This window comes from Cetorhinus maximus, unplaced genomic scaffold (genome assembly GCF_964194155.1).
Source record: "Cetorhinus maximus unplaced genomic scaffold, sCetMax3.hap1.1 HAP1_SCAFFOLD_431, whole genome shotgun sequence".
NCBI lineage: Eukaryota > Metazoa > Chordata > Chondrichthyes > Lamniformes > Cetorhinidae > Cetorhinus > Cetorhinus maximus.
The window spans coordinates 1-4847 of NW_027596375.1; the positions used below are offsets into that span (position 1 = coordinate 1).

Consider the following 4847-nt stretch of genomic DNA (forward strand, 5'->3'; position numbering starts at 1 on the left):
GTACATCTGCTGAACAATATAAGCTGATCACAGCTCTGCTTTCTTCACATCGAAACCCAGTGTGAAAATCAATTAAAAAGCTGAACAACTGGGAGAGATAATCGGCACTGGGCACATTCCTTTAATCAGTATCTGGGAGAACCAGGAAGGTAAGATCCAGGTGTCTCTTTACCCACGAATTTTATCCATTCCCACTATTTGACTGTGTCTGCATCAAGCGGCTAATTGACTTGGGAGCCGGACGGGCAGAGGGAGCTGGAGGCGAGGCAGAGATAGAAGCAGAAAGACATGCATTGAATTTGACGTGTGTCAGTTGCTTTCAATGGTGAATGTCTGTCTTGTAAGTTTCAGAGGAGACACAGAAATTGGTGTTTTTTATTTCAAGCAGCAAGCAGCAAAAGTAAAACGATAAAAGCTAATTACTGCGAACGATAGAAATGCTGGAAAAACTTCACAGCTGGTGAGAGACACAGAATGAACGTTTCCAAGCCGCACGAATCTTATTTGGATTTTTAAGACATTATAGCGCCCAGCGTGTGGCTCGAATCCACGATCCAGAGTCGCATGCTCTACCGACTGAGCTAGCCGGGAATATAGAAAGTCGCTCCATATGCCAACACACGTGGATAAACCTGCTGCTTTCCACCCGATACCTCAGCTTGTTCTGAATTTTAAGGTGTGGAATATAATCGACCTACAAATGCCCCAAGGTTGCAATGCATTCCTCTCAATCACCAATAACATCATTCACATCTTCCACTTCTTAGCTGCACTTCCTTCCAAACATTGTGATCGATTTTCCTCAGGATTTGTTTCTGGATTTAATACTTAACTGCTTTGTGTCCTCATTTTGAAATCAAATTCGCTTCAATGTCCAACACAAATTCAATTGCAAACCTGACGGATAAACAATGGAAAGCAAGTCACTTGGTAACACAAATCCCATGGTGCTCATTTTCAGATTCACAGTCAGCATTTCAATAAAATAGAGGAATTTTACCGTGAAAACATTTAGAAAGTTGGTGTGACTTTTATTTGTGACTCTCTCACTCGGGTATTTTGTAAATGCTACCTGGAGGTTTAGTGACTGGGATACAATCTACCTGTGTTTTCCTGAGCCTGTGCTCGGTGTATTGGGAGGTTTGGCCCGGGTTGGAGTATCTTGTGTCCCACGGATGGGCAGCAACCCGCTGATTGAAGCTGCAGTCGCTGCTTTCTGCCGGCAGCGGGTGACTGGAGAGAGCGGGGCCGGAATAATTGCTGCTTTGCTGCTTTTCCCTGTGTCACTCACAGTGGAGCTGAGGAAGAGAGAATAATTGATGGGTTTGTTTGAATCCAATAACTTCATAAATTTCCAATGGGTTAGATATCGGTGTATGGTAGGTCTAATTGTTTTCTCAGTGGAGTCAGAAACGTTTCGGGGGTCTTCATATTCAGCTCAAGTACCCAATGATAACCGGGAACTGAGTGGCAATTAATGCTGATAGGGAGAAAACAGTGAAAATTCCATTCCTGGGTGGTCTCGAACCACCACAATTTAGGTTAATAGCGGAACGCGCTAAACAATTGTGCCACAGGGACCGATGAAATCTGAAGCCAGGGTGTCAGCGAGTTAAAGCTTCAGATTCCTGCGAACGGAATGACAATTGTCTCTATCAGTTTTACTCTTACAAATTAAAGAGTGGGACATTCATTGTGGACACATGGAAACAGTCTGATCCCACCCATTGCAGGCAGACCCATGTCACTGGGAACCAGCTCTCCTACAACCGGTGCCGTCTCCCTTCGAGCCTTTCGTTGTCTTGTCTGTTAGCAAGTATTCTGATTGTCCCGAAGCTGATATTAGTTTTGAATACCTGATGTGCAGTAACGAGAATCCTTTCAATGTCTCAGATCAGTTAATTTCACTGATAACATCAGAGTCAATGTTCCAGCATCTTAAAGAAGGGAAAGGTGCCTTGACTGTCTCTGGTCAGTCGGACAGTTCACTCTTCATTCTCCCCTGATTCCGGTTCCCAAAGAGTTTCTAAAGATTCACAAAGCTGGAGACTGAGATTTCTATTTTGGTTCCTTCTCCACATTCCCACCTGCCAACTGGCATTATTTTCCAAATATTTTTTGGAGAGGACAGCAAAGCGGCCTCGAGGCCACAATCAGATCAGCCATGATCTTGCTGAATGGCGGAACAGGTTCAAAGGGCTGAATCTCCTCCTCCTGATCGTCATTCGTCCCTTCCTGTGACACAGCCCGAATCACTCCTGACTTTAGCAAACTGCCTTCAGAATTAATTATCAGCTTTATACTTTCCGTTCATCTGCAAACATTCACTAAATTTGCAGTCTGAAATGGAAAAATAATTGGCCAGGTTGGTGACATCCTTGTTTTCTGGGTGTTTGTCTCCCCTTCGGTCTCCGTCACTCTCGGTGCATATGTCTGTGTGTGTTCCTCTGTCTATGTAGTGTGGTTCATTTCCCGGAAGTGGTGAACACATTTTCACCATCACAAACTTTATTCACATTGATTGTGCAGCTTCATATTGAAATTTTACAGAGAATAATATCAAAATGAAAGATTCAAGAGGGGTTTGCAATGTTTGGAAGGAGGTACAGCTAAGAAGTGGAAGGTGTGAATGATGTTATTGGTGATTGAGAGGAATGTATTGCAACCTTGGGGCTTTTATCGCTCGATTACCTTCTACAATTTGAAATTCAGAACAAGCTGAGGCTTGAGGTCGAGAACAGCAGTGATCTCCATGGATGTTGGGACGTGCAATATTTCGCTCTTCTTACATGCCTGGCGAGTTCAGTCGACGGCGTCTGAGGCTCTTAATGCCAGGTCTGTTGGGTTCGCGACCTGGGATCAGTGAAATTCTCTTCTTAAACATTGTTGCTTTCATGGGTGACCCCCAGGTCTCCATTCCTCCGGCAGTATCACCGCTCAAACTGAGTCTTTCTCTATCCCGCTTTGTTAATATCACAGCCGCTGGTTTATGAATGAAAACTGTTCTCGGCTTCACTGGAAGTCAGAGTATTTAATTCTGAGCATTTGATGCTTTCGCCGACGCAGCCTAGGTTTAATTCCCGTACGGAGAAAACCTTTTCTTTCCCGCTGTGTGAACTGTCACAGTGAATAGGAATTCCTTATTAAAAGAAACTAGATCTGGCAGCGTCTGTGGAGTGAGAAAGAGAGTTAATCTTCCAGCTGGATGATCTTTCACCAGAGCTGGAAAAGCCAGAGATGTAACAGGTGGAAAACAAATCCAGAGACGGAGAGAGGGGAGTGACAGGACAAAAGGGAAGGACTGTGATAGGTTTCAAGGCCTGAGAGAGAAACTGACTAAAGGGATGAGTGTGCAAAATGTGGGTGGGAATGGGACAGATTTTTCTTCCTGTTGCTCAAACCGGGACAAATATCACTCCTGATCAACCAATCACAACTGCTCTTTCAAAGCAGCACGATGGGCCGTAAGGCCTGTTTCTGTACTGTAACTTTCTATAATTGTTTCATTTCCATCCCCACTGCTGCTGCATTCACAGTCATTCTGTCATCTTACAACCCATTCCAGCAAAATCCACCTTCTTCCCTTGTGTTCAGCTCCTTTTACGTCATGGGGCTGAGCAAATTCAGGGAGAATTTTTTTACCATTTGGCACGAAATTCAGAACCAGATATGAGGGATATTTGTACCGGTGTAAACAGTGAAATCTCCCCTATTACCTCCACATTTTCCTTTGCACCACCATCTCGATAGTCAGTGATTTGCAGCCTATCACAGCCCTTCTCTCATTTCCTATCTTCACCTCTGTATTTGTTCGTGGCCTGTTGCACGGGTGACATTTCCAGCTCTGATGCAAAAATCCAGCTCTCACTCCACTGATTCAGGCGGAGCTGATGTGCGTTTTCAGTTTCAATCAGGAAGTAATGCACATTTATTTTAATAATTCGCATGACATTTATAAGCGCCAAATCCTAACCAGTAGACCCCCAGGCTTGCAACTTCACAGCCCGACTTATCCATGCTATCTCTGCCTTTTATTTTCATTTCACATCGCTTTCACCATAGACACTTTTCTCCCACAAAATGACAAGTTTATGTCGAACACAAACGACTTCTTCAGCCAATGCCAACAGCGATTGCTGTTAGCTGGAGCAGCATTCATTGTCACACAGACCCGGGTTGTCATTGGGTCCTTAAGTGACAAAAACGGGCAGAAATCGCCAACTCTCCTGTGACCCGGCGAGTTCCAACAGATATGTTTTTTATTGAACATTCATTTTGAATATTCTCCACTCACCCGCTGCCAGCTGAAGGATATCCTCATTTTGCTGAATGTTCACTTTGTGAAAAGACGAAGAGCAAGTGCAATCCGGCTGTGAGATTCTGCATTCAGCTCATATTCAACAACAAGCAGGAGCGAAGCAACTTTCCTTTTCGCCTAATTGAACAAGTTTCAATAATAATTCTGCCCGGTTTTGAACCGGGGACCTTTCGCGTGTAAGGCGAACGTGATAACCACTACACTACAGAAACTCGACGCGCAAGAAGTCTAGTACACCTGACTACAATGCAGTTCCACAGCAGCACTTTGGGCCCTTGTTTTGAAGAAATGGAATTCGGCTGTTCTCATTAGGAATGCTGGAGACAGACTGATCAACAATGTCATCATCAAATGGCACAGCATGTTGGAAAGTCATTAGATCATCGCAGCTTCTTTTTTAAAGAACAATCAATTAGTCCATATTTTCTTCTCTCTTTCCATAAGCCTCAATTTCTCTATTTCAAGTAACTGTCGAATTCACTTTTGAAGAAGGAGTTTCTTCAGAATCTATGCACAGTTTCCCTGACCC

General features: G+C 44.0%; 1 non-coding gene across 1 annotated transcript; it reads right to left on the reverse strand.

Moving 5' to 3' along the window:
- Positions 1-4457: 4457 nt before the first annotated feature.
- Positions 4458-4531, reverse strand: trnav-uac (transfer RNA valine (anticodon UAC)). The gene has a single exon. It is a non-coding gene; the product is annotated as a tRNA-Val (tRNA).
- Positions 4532-4847: the final 316 nt, after the last annotated feature.